Source organism: Sinocyclocheilus rhinocerous, unplaced genomic scaffold (genome assembly GCF_001515625.1).
Source record: "Sinocyclocheilus rhinocerous isolate Xijiao unplaced genomic scaffold, SAMN03320098_v1.1 scaffold714, whole genome shotgun sequence".
Classification (NCBI taxonomy): Eukaryota; Metazoa; Chordata; class Actinopteri; order Cypriniformes; family Cyprinidae; genus Sinocyclocheilus; species Sinocyclocheilus rhinocerous.
Window position 1 is genome coordinate 1,556,226 of NW_015646165.1, and position 12,815 is coordinate 1,569,040.

At 36.8% G+C, this 12,815-nt stretch overlaps 1 pseudogene; it reads right to left on the reverse strand.

Annotated features, from left to right (window-relative positions):
• LOC107707032 (plexin-A1-like) overlaps positions 1–12,815 on the reverse strand; it is a 239,176-nt pseudogene that overhangs the window by 37,354 nt on the left and 189,007 nt on the right.

Consider the following 12,815-nt stretch of genomic DNA (forward strand, 5'->3'; position numbering starts at 1 on the left):
AAAATCTAATTATGAGATAACAAGCATCAAAGTTTGATTTCAACCATTCATTCATGATTTCAATCTTTGACATGGCCTTACTCAGTCAATATTAAAGATATAAAGGTTATATTTTCACAGAATGTTCTACATCTTTATGAAAGATGATTTTATGTAGAAAACAGTAAATCACAAAAAAAAAATACTTTAGCTGGGTTTTCACAGGCAGGGTCACAAATGTAAAAATATAAAACTGATTATATATTATATTTGAATATTATTATATTCTATTTGTATTTGTATACACACTATAAAATATACAAAATTAAATTGAAATAATTTTAAAATAAACATATGCTACACATGAAAATGATAAATTTACAATAAAAAACTATAAAATCATACATTTAAATAATCATATTTTTTCTCACAGAATGGCTAAATTGTTGTTGTTTTTCCACCCTCTCTTTTTCTCTTATATATTCATACTGTAATAATATTATTGTAATAATAATACTATTATTATCATCACTATGTAGTGGTATGCAATGGGTCTATGCCTTGAAAAGATGTAATAAGATTGTTTCATTTTGCCAGACACTACGCTATTTTGTTGCAACTAAACTAAGTTGTTATAGTATAGTAAAAGTAGAAGGAAGGAAAATGTAACTTTCATTGTTTTAATGTATGTTGCTTTACTCCTTCAATAAAATAAAAAAAAAATAATCATATTTTTGTGTTGAAAATGTTGGCAGGGCAAATATGTTTATAGAATGTCTATAGATATCTAAAATATTCCTTTAAGGTGCTGGAATGGGTTTTCCAGATAATAGTAATGGTCTGTTAGTCTGAATTCAAATTAGCATCACACAACCTTGGACACGTAAAGGTCATGTAGATATTGATTTTAAAAAAGCAAAGAAAACCCCAAAGGCTTGAACAGATATGAACATATCCTGCGACTGATCTCCTCAATGGAGATAAACAGGAAGGAAAATAAAGGTCGGAATACTCTGCGGCCACATGGACAGAAAGAACAGGAAAGAGAAATGTTGATGAATAACAGCAAAGCACCAACACCCCTCCCCTCCCCCCATCCTCAGGGTTCAGCGAGGAAAGCCTCTATCCGAATCAGCCAGCGACGGGGCCAGACAGACCATAACAGAGTTGTTGAAAACCGTGCAGTTCTGAGTAGAATAGGAAAACAGGGAGACAAAACTGAATAAATCTTTTTTAAAACAACATTTATTATGTCGAGTGTCAATTAAATGTGTTCATTTAATTATAAAAATTAAGTATACATTAAATTTTACAAGTATACAAGAAATAATCAATATTATATGAAAACAATATACATTGACAAATAAACAACAACAAAAAGAAAATTATAAAAATAAATATATAAATACATTTATTTCCTAAATACATCAATAAATTATATAATTTAAATGCATTGCATTATTTGCATTACATAAAATGTGCGATTAATTTAATTCTAATATTTGACTGACTACTTAAATAATAAACATTTATTACTATTAATAATAATAATAATATTGTGTTGTTGTTGTTCATTTTTAGAACCACTTTTTTTTGAATGTCTTATTTATCTGCAAAGTAATGTAATGTATTTAAATGATCTCTATCTTTGGTCATTTTCAGGGTAAATAACTAAATAAATAAATGTGATCATTTAAATACATAACATTATTTGCATTACATATTTTGTGTAAATAATTTGATTACAATATTTAATTGATTGACCCTAATTACAATTAAAAGGGACACAAATTATGTATTGTGACAGCAGAAGGCACGTCAGATAATTCTAATGTTACATTAAAACATTTTAATAAGATTTTGATAAACACTGAGACTGTGAGGAAAAGAAATGTATAAAAAGAAAATAACAAAGAGCGACAGAGATACTTCAGTGACCTTTCTCGAGATAAAAATGCTGGTTAGGATTGTGTCGCTGTTACAGAGTCCTTTAAGCAACACAGCGGCAGGGCAACATGTGGAAGCTTTTGTGAAATGGACATTAGTAAAAAGTACGGAAGAGCCTAGAGATGTGGAAAGTGGAGAAATCAGGAAAGGACAAGGAAACGGAATACTTACATGGAAGGACTCTGCAGAGCCGTACTTGGCACGGATCTTGGGTTCTTTAATGGTGGCCAGGTTGGTGCCACTGATCGTCAGCAGAGTCCCACCGCTGGGAAGAGAAACAGGAAGTCATCATCGCAACATGATGGGTACAGATCTCACACAACAACCCAATCATACAATCTAGCTCAACACTTGGCCTTGAAATATGAAGAAATATCAGTCTATCAAGCTTTTCCTCCCAAAGGGAGGCGAAACAGAGCAGAGGTAATATATTCCATAATCACTTTTGGTGATGAGACACAAAAAGGATTTTCGTGAAGAGCCGGGGCGTTTAAAGACATTCTACCTCTACATATGTGGCACCCGTTTCATAAGTCGTAACAGAGGCTGATATTAGGTGATATTTGGAGAGCCCATCAAATCAAAAAGAGTTTTATAGCTTTTAGTCAGCTTCTGTTAGCTTCAAGGCTAACTATACGCTAGTACACTTAAAATTCTTTCATTTCTAACCAAAAATACTTTTAAATGAGAGATTTTATTTGGGTAAAAATCTACATCTAGGCTGAGAATGTTCCTCCCTCAAATGTACGTGCCTCTTTTTAGCAATAGCAAGTAGCAAATTGCTAATGCTAATTTTATTTATTTCCTTAACCATCAATTGTGGTATTTTAAGTGTAATTTTGCCGGGCTGTGATGTAAACAAAATGCTACTGGCTATTTAGAATAAGAGACAAGCCCTTTAACTTCGTTCGTTTCAATAGGAAATACAGCTCGGTTTGTCTTACCAGGTGTTTGGAGACCTGCTCGTCCACAGCACACTATATGTGTGGAGTTCTTTCAGTCTCTCCCCTTTCTATGTCTCTGTCTGTCTCAGTGAAAAATCCCTCTTAACTCAGCTACAAGCTTCAGGGAACAAGAGAAAGGACACCCTGCTTACAAATCGATCCTCTGCCCACCACTATCTGAGAAGATATCTCATTCCAGTCACAGTGCTTGAAAGTATGCAACTGTACACTTGATGTATTGCAAGTGTGCAGCCCTCTTATTGTACTATTGTGGCAGCAACCAACCTCAGTACTCAAGAGGACAATAGTGTTACCTTCAAATGACATTAAACCAAATGTGCTAGCTAAAATTAGTCATCAGTTTAACTAATTTCAGCTAACTTACTCAGCAAAGGTTATATTAAGTGATATTATAGTATATTAAGAGTCTGTCTGTGTATGTTTGAGTCTGTAATGTACTAGCATAGCTAGTTTTGGGCCTGACTTGTTTCTTGTTTGTCCTAACTTTTGGTCTCTTGGCATCCGTCTTTTTTTGATGATGCTATATGTACCTTCGGCTTCTGTTTTTTTGGCTGATCGAACACAAAATCGTTTTTAAGATACTAATTTGCCTCGGGTTCCCTATTTCCCTACACCGACGTCTTGTGTTCACAAGCTTGTTGACACAGGCGGTCTGTGAGTTTGAGTCTCACACCGTACCGCCGCTGATGTCTCTGCTTGTTTGCCTCTGTGACACCTGCTGTGCCGTGGTCCTGAAGGGCATTTTCAGCTCAAATCGATAGATTCACTTGGCGCACACTAACAGGCTCTAGGGCCACAACTTTTGGGTTCCAGTTAAGTCTGTTCAAGCTAGGGGCGACTTCTGCACAGGCGCAGTCATTTCCGGTACTGCTTTGATCCCTGGGTGTGTGCGTTTGTTTTTCAGAGGCAGATGAAGGGGGGAGAGGTACCATGGTACACACTCCTGGGGGATAATGGCCCCGTTCAAAGCAGGGCTCAACGGAGAGTGCGCACACTTGACTGTAGTGGCCTGGGTCAGCAACAAAACACACAATGACACAGACACACGGTTGTGAGTATGCGTGTGTCGTGACATAACCGACTCCTGACTCTTTCGTGACTAGAAGAAGAAAGCCAGGAATTTCTTCAGTCAAACTCAACTAATATTTTATATATTTCACAGTACTGTAAATATATGAAAAATTAAGCCAAAAAATGATGTAATATATTGTAGTTAAATTTTTTTCAATATATTTTTTTAAATATTATGCCAACGTAAAGATGGGTAATGCAATATATATATATATATATATATATATATATAGACGAGAAACAATATTACAGAACAGAATTATACAATAATTAAAATAAAATATATAAATATGTATAAAAAATTCTTATTTTTTCACAGTACTACATACACACGTGTCTTACAACACAATACATATATATTATACCATTTTGTGCCAAATTAAATATATCACTGTGGGCGGAGCTGATGTTTAAACGGCCTCTTTCTTTCTAAGACAGGATTATTATTATTATTATTTGGCTGATATTAAGCCGTAATGTGAACCAGACCTTATTCTGTTTAGTCACAGGTCTGGCTACATGAGACTAGGAACATAATAAGCAGGCTGAAACATCAGCAATCATTCAAATACTGTTTAAAAAAATTCTTATACACAGATAGCCACTAAGTACATAAAGTCAAAAGCTTTGCTCTATAGCTTTACATTTCTCACTTTTTTGCTCTCCGAGAGTATACCGCTGACACCACACAAAGGTAAATAACAAAGTGAGAGATAGAAAAAGAGAAGGAGTGAGAGAGAGAGAGTGTTAAGTGCTTCTTTTCATCTACAGGCTTTTAAAGAGCTCGCTCTATAACCCGCAGCAGCAGTGAAGTTGCAGGTGATAAGTGCTCCATCCTGCCTGCCCCATCTGACACCTGATGGTGTTTCTATGGATTCTGTGTTTTTATTTCACCCCTCGACACTGACAGACCAAGACATGCTTTAGTGCAAATCGCTGCTGCTCCTTGGAAAGCTGCAAAATCATCACCTGACAGCAGCTCTGCTCGCAGGTGCAGACGTCTGAAGGCGTGAAGGGACTCTGGAGCGATGCCTAAACGAATCTCATTTTTCAACCTCTTAATGAGTTCTGCTCATGTGTCAAGTGATAGTGTAACACAAATGGCTCCGTATTGATTTTTATTACTTCTTTGTTGTACCAAATTCCAAGGACTTGCCACGTTTTTAATTGTGCCATTTTTACCATTTCTATTTGCTGTATGGTAAACTATGTTTGCTGTGTGGTAATTGTGTTCTTTGTTTCGATTTTGTTTTATTTTAGATGTGAGAATAACCTGTTGCAAAAGAACCTGTTGCAAAGAGAGCCGAAGCAGAGCAGCCCACTCGGTCATGGAAAACAGAGACTGATGTTGACATGTTTCACAGACTCTGAGATTCCTGCCCACACAGGAACCTGGACCACAGCTAAGACCATGTGATGCACACACTCCCATGAGTCTCTTCAAAATGTTGTTCAAGTTTCCTGCCGCTGTTTTGGATATTTTGGATATTGCACCCATGACGTCTTGACTCTTGTGTTGTTTTTTATTTTTTTTGTTCCTAATAAACTGTTTAACTGCACCTGCAAGTGAATCTCAAGTTATTTTATGTGATAGTTATATGTATTCTAAATAAACTACAAACAAAAATATATAAATTTCTTTTTTCCTTACATTCTTTCTTGTAGCAATTCCCTCTGTCACACACACTGTGACTGAAAGGCTCATTATGCAGCTCATTATGTGGGCCTTTGTCTTCTCAGTCGTGAATCACAGCATTATGCATGGTCATTCACGCCCCCTCGCATATACCTTTTCTACACAAAAAGTGTCTTAGAAAATTTAAATAAATATATTGTTTTCTGTAAATGAGTGAGTAAGATGATTTTCACATCATTTTGAAGCAAAAACTCTAGACTTCAAGATCCAGTTCTCAAAAGTCTTGTGAACAAAATGTTCTGTATGTGTTTTATGGCCTTATTTCAGTGACTTACAGATTGTAGTTTTTCACTAAGCACGCATAAACGTTTTCTCAAAAACACAATCACGTACATACATGCTGCTCACATATTATTGTAGCCCAGTTTGTGCTGATTACAGTGTTATTAAACTTTAGACATTAAAATGTTTGTAAGCAACTGAAAAAAGCACAAATATCAGGGCATGTCAAAACTTTTCCAGAGCCCCAAAACACCTTCGGACCCCAGAGGGTTAAGATAGAAAAGTAGAAAGATGACAGAAAATTATGACAAGGGTACTTTGACACAAAGTGGGCCAGTTTTGAACCCATGACTACCACATGAGCATCACAACACTATGTGTTGGAGCACATATGCTAACCACTACGAAAAAACAACAAGGTGAAGTGCATCTATTTTTTAAATGTTAAATCTGGTGAGGATCGACATGTCTAGATCCAGTGTACAAATTATCTACAAATAATATTTTTCTGTGAGCAATTTTTGGGCCGCAATCGACTAAAGTCGATCATGTGAAACACCTAGCACATTTAGCCACATTTTAAACAAACCACAAACCGTTTTGAAAGTGATTACAAAAATATCATTCCTCTGTGCCATTATATTTATAGTCGAGGTCTGAACATCCCTATTCTCCTAGAATTAGAACGATTATTAAAATTTTAGTTATTGTTACAGTTATCATCTTTGGTGTAAACAGGCATTAAATCTACAATATAGTTAAAAGAAATTTGATGTGTGCTTAACTTAGTTTCTTCCATGATTGCCTACTGCTCAATGTATTAGTGCACATAAACAAACCTCTAAGCCATGGTTCCAAAAAAATAAAAAAATAATAAAATAAAAAAACATTCTAGTCAGGTTTCCATTCTATTCTGTAGTCACAATGTTGCAAATGATGGTCCATGTAACAGTTGCGTGGCCTACCTAGCAATGCTCCAGTCCGGGTCTATCTTCAGGATGGTGGGGTCCTCTGTGTAGTTAAACTTCACCTCGGGGTTCCTCAGCTCAGCAGAGTCTATGTCCACCATAACCGGAGTGCTTCCCGCGTTCACGCCGGCCGGGGTCATGCACACGATCTCTTTAGAGCTCCGCCTACAGTCATGGAGGAAGCGCAGAGAAAGAGCAACTGAAGTGTTTACTGTAATTCTCATCAGATCATGTGCCGTGTAAGCATGTCATCACATTCATATTTCATCATGATACAGATTCTGTCCTCAGTAAGAGTTAAGTATGTTTGATGAAGCTCTATCATTTGTGTTAACAACCATATGGGTTTCACTTTGGCTCTGTTTTTCTCAGTCTGCTTCACTCTCTCCTCCTGTACTGTAATCTCCATGCACATCCCCTTAGCACGTTGCCATGGGAACGCTTTTCAAGATGCACACCCCAGAAATCCTCTGAAGACTGCACATATTTTGACAAGGTGGTTGTCACAAACAAAAAAACAAAACAAAAAATGATGGAAGAGTGCAAAGAGAGAGAGTTGTGGAGTGGATAAGCCACAAATTTCCTCAAAGGTAAAATATACAGACATTCAACGGAATTAAGTGCAAAATGCAATCATTGCTGTGGGATTTTTTTTTTTGAGATTTTGCATTTTAAATATGTAATTTGGATTACAGACATGTACAATAAATCTGAATATGAATTCGCTGGATATTATGAATGGAAGACACAAAACACACACGAAAAAGAAGCAGGGCATATGAAAGGGATGGTTCGGCCGAAAACGAAGATCTCATGGCTTTTGAAACCTGTTTGACAGTATTTCTTCTGAAGAACATAAAAGCAGATGTTTCACAAAATGTCCAAGCTGCCCTTTCCATGCAATGAAAGCGCAACAGGGACTACAGCTATCAAACAAGACTTTCAGTGAATAGTTAATTAAATTTTAGTCTGTTCCTAATATATTGGGGGGGGGTTTTGGCTTATAAAGACTTAGAACATAGTGCATATGTTGTATGTGCTACTTTCATGATACTTTAAGGGAAGAGTCTGGACAAAAAAAAATGAAAAATCGATCATAATTTTCTCACCCTCATGTCGTTCCAAAACTATATGACTTTCTTACTTCATAAAAGATGAAACGTCTCCGTTTTCCCAACGTTCTTCAGAGAAGAAAAATTAATTAATTGTGGATTTTTGGGGCATGAAAACCCCTAGTCTCTATTCACTTTCGCTGTGTTGAAGCCAACAGTGTGAACATTCTTCAAAACTTCTCCTTTTGTGTTTTATAGAAGAAAGATTGTCCTATAGGTTTAGAATGACATGTGGGTGGGTAAACGATGACTTAATTTAAATTTCTAGGTAGACAATCCCTTGAATTGTGGCTTTTTGAGGAATGAACGGCCCTAATCTCCATTCATTTTAATTGCATTGAAGCGAGCAGCGTGAACGTTCTTCAAAACTTCTCCTTTTATGTTCCGCAGAAGAAAGGCTTGGAATGATGTGAGGGTGAATAAATGATGAGAGAACATTCATTTTTGAGTGAACTATCCCTTTAACACCCTCGCACAATGGGTTAACAGGAAGTGCACTTTCTCTCTGAAGTGAACCCTGGCTCTGAGACCAGGTGTAGCTGACGTCTCAGTCAGCGAGAACCGCGGTAATCCTCATTCTCTCCCTCTCTCATGTCTGAGACTTGGCAGTGAGACAATGTTTTTATTCCCTGCTGCAATGCAGAGCGGTCTGGTGCTACAGATAGACAGGTGGATGGCAGGAACACTCATTCACTGTCCCCGTCCACAAACGGAAGCGCACAATTGACCGGGACTGCCTGTGCCATAACGTGGCTGATGTTCTTGCCTTCAAAGTGTCTCTTTATGCTGTAGATACACACCGATGGTTAAAAAAAAACGGGCCTGGGCATTTTGACTGACGGAATGACAGGTGGACGTGCTAAGGTGAGAAGCCGGAAGACAGCTTTTTGGAAGGATACAGATAAAGACAGAGGGAGACAACTTGGCAGACAGAGCGAGAGAGAGAAAAGGACAACATTAACAAGAAAGTAGAGACTGTATGTTGGCAAATGCTACACCAAAACAGCCAACAGGCTAACCATCAAAACGACTGGCACAGAGCCTATAGAACATATAAAACAGTCAAACAAACAAACAAACAGAAACTATATGACAGACAGAAACACAAAGTTAGAAAGAAAAGTGAAAAAAGTAATTGAGACTTATCTCACAATTCTGACTTTTTTTTTTCTAGCAATTGCAAGTTTATATTTCACAATTATGACTGTTCTTCTAAGAATTGTGAGCTTATGTCTCTCAATTGTTCGTAATTGTTATAAACTAGTAATTGTGAGTTTACATCTTGCAATTCTGACTTTTTGCTCAGAATTTACAGTTACAAACTTGTAATTGAGAGTTTACATCTTACAATTCAGATTTTTTCCCCCCTCAGAATTCCAAGTTGAAATCTAGCAATTTTTACTTTTCTTCTCTAAATTCTGAGTTTACATCTTGAAATTCAGTTTGTTTGTTTTTTCCCCACCACGGAATAAAAAATTGAAAAGGTAATTGCAACTTTTTTCTCAAAATTATGAGTTTACATCTCACAATTCAGTGTTTCCTTCTCGGAATTGTGAGTTTATATCTTGCAGTTGCGAGATATAAACGGCTAAACAATGGCACAAACTAATAGATAAAGAAGAGCATTACTCACTTTTTAAAGTGACAAGAGTGAAGTCCAATGTTGACCACCACAGAGCTGCCAGCGTTGAGATGGTTTCCTTCAATGGTGATTCTGGTTCCTCCTGAAAGAGGTCCCTGAGCGGGCTGGATACGGGTGAAGTATGGCGTCTAAGGAAGAAAATTACATATTGAAGAAGCACATTGTTTGTTATTGTCATCTTATTTCATACATTATTAGTAAAAGCTATAAGACAACACACTCTATGCAAGTAGAACTTCATTCAATACTGATACATACGTTCAATTTGGGGTTGGCAAGATTTTTAAACGTTTTTAAAATAAGTCTCTTTTGTTCACCCATCATCACAATTTATATTAAAAAAAAAAACTTTTTAGTTTTCATTTTAATATATTTTTAAATATAATTTATTTCTGTAATGGCAAAGCTGATCAAAAGAACAGCATTCATTTGAAATAGAAATCTTTTGTCAATTTAATGCATCCTTGCTGAATAAAAGTAATATAAAGAGGAAAAAAAATCAACAACTTTTTTACGCACATTTGGAATTATATGCATCCATTTTGCATTTAAATTATTTAAAAGACATTTGGAATTATATGCATCCAGTTTGCATTTAAATTATCTAAAAGACAGGAAGATCTGAATGTATCTGTAGGATTAAGTGTCTCCAGATCCTTAGACACTCACCACAAAGGTGAAAGCCCTGGGTGAGAGGGCTCTGTAGTCAGCCAGGCAGTCTCTCACGCACACCTCCACCTGGGCTTCCTGCACGCGGTATCCTGTGGCATCATTCAGCAGACACACAATCCTGTGGAAGAGAAAAAAACATTGGAATCCTCTTTAGGGTTTGTGATTAACAGCACTGCTAAGGAGGAAGGTGAATGGATGGATTTATATGATACAGTGCAAGTAAATATTTTTACTATAATTAATCTGTGTCTGATTTATTAGCCGGCCCAGACGTAATCTACAGACATTTTTATGCATTTTATACACTGATTTCTGCACAGCAAGGATTCTTAATTTAGATGTGGTAAAATATGGTAAATGGAACAACTGGACACTTATGCTGAAAGAATAATCAGTAACCAGAGCTAACAATGTATTAAAAATGCACTCTGTGGGTTGAGATTGACAGATTATACAGTGAAAAGTAAGAGTATTATAGACCTTATTCAGGTTAGACAATAGTAGAATCCACGGAACACACTGTATTTCTATTCCTCACAGCCTCGTTTTCATTTCTGTCAAATACTAAATATGGCACTAATCAAGTCAAGTCACTTTTTTATAGTGCTTTATACAGTAGCGATTGTTTCAAAGCAGATTCACAGTATTAAAACAGGACAAATTGAAGCCAAAATACTGTATGTTTTACCCACCTTTCCGCACTAATGTATTCCTCTTCAATAGGAACACATGGCACTTTTCCCAGCCGAACGCCTGTCATAATGTCTCTAAACTGCAGACCCAGGTTCTCTCCGGTGATGGTGAGTCTGGTTCCGCCTTGCCGTGGTCCGGTCTCAGGAAACAGCTGTAAAATGAGCAAAATAGAGACGGAGAAGGAGATGGAGAAGGAGATTTAACTGACTATAATACAACAAACCACATTTTCATTTTGGACTTTTTGCCATGATAGTCAGAAGAGCAGAGAGCAGGACCAGGAAATGTATGAAAAGAAAGATACTCTGGACATTTTTTTTTGCATTCTGATATCTGTAGACCATATAATGGATCTCTGGTAAGTGGACAGGTCTTGGCATTGAACCCTGTAGCTCCTTATAATCTTGCAGTTCCAACACAAACTCAGGCGCCTTGCATTTTAATGGAGACAAATCACCCCTCGGCACAGGGGAGCAGAAGCCCCTAATGCTGGGCTTGGTGAGACACCCCCCTCCAACCCCCCTCCATCCATCCTCTAATTGAAACTTATTACCCAGGCTCCCGGATCCACGCTTCAGAGCCGCATGGCACAAGGCAGTAGGATAATGTGATTTATTTAGCCGGATTATTCTCCGTAACAAGGACAGGTGTGGCATGACAAAACAAATATGGTGAATGATGTGCAGTGGTAACAGCAGGACGGTGACCTGTAACAGCCATCATGAGGTAATTACAGGTACTCTGTATGCCTGATCTCCCGACCACAAGGTCTCCACAGAAACCTGGAGCTGACCCTCAGCTGCATCACTGCCACAATGGCTGGGGGCCTAGAATGGAGCCTTGGGGGACCCCTATGTGGAACATTATGTAGCACAGCAAACCATACATTCAACGTGTGTGAAATAAGAATATTTGCAATGAAATTCTGATTTAGTTTTTGGTAATGCCTCAGCCTCACTGAAGAATTTGAACTGGAATGGCAGGAAAAGAGATTCAACACAGTTTTCTGGGAAGTTTTTCACTTTGGTGCACTGCATTGCATAAAATAAAAAAATAAAATAGAGCAGAAGATTTAACTGACCATAAAACAGCAAACCAAATTAAAGAAAATTATAAAAAACTATATCAAAAAATATATATTTTTATTTTTGTCGAAAAAAGGAGACAAAATATTATTGCGGACTGCTGTTCATGCCTCTACTACGCGAGCTTTCATGTATGTGGTTGCCAGATATCAAGAGTTCAAATCCCCAAATCAGAGCTTCTGTGTTAAATGGATACGTTTTCTGTCCAGTGTTTTACTTAATTTTTTTAATCTGGCAAGCATGCACACGTGCTCGCTCTACATTACGGAAGCGCCGACGATGATCTGAATTCAGTTTAAATTCAGAAGTTCAGCTTAAATTAAAGTGTCATTCAACCAGTCTCATGTTCTGTCACGGGATCTCGACTATTGTGTTTGCGATTGTGGTTGCTGAAAAAATACACTTACTCAACCGCTGTTGTTTTAATAGAGAAACATTATTGCGATTTGGAATTATTGGAATTACCATTAGGAATTTCACTGTTAAAATATTTTTTGTTTGTTTTTACCAGTTTTCATAAAGTAGAGAGAGTGCATATCTAAGTCTTTGATATTAATTTATATAATAAATAGCCTATAATAAATCAGTACACTAGATGAGGTAAAATAAACCATGTGTATGAGTCCACATGATTTGTGCTTATTGGTGAAGGGGAATACCTTGAAATGTTAAAATAAATTTCTCAAATAACAACAATCATTGCGATTATAGTTTTGAGCAAAAATATATATCTTTTTTATCAGTTTAACCATTATACAGCATG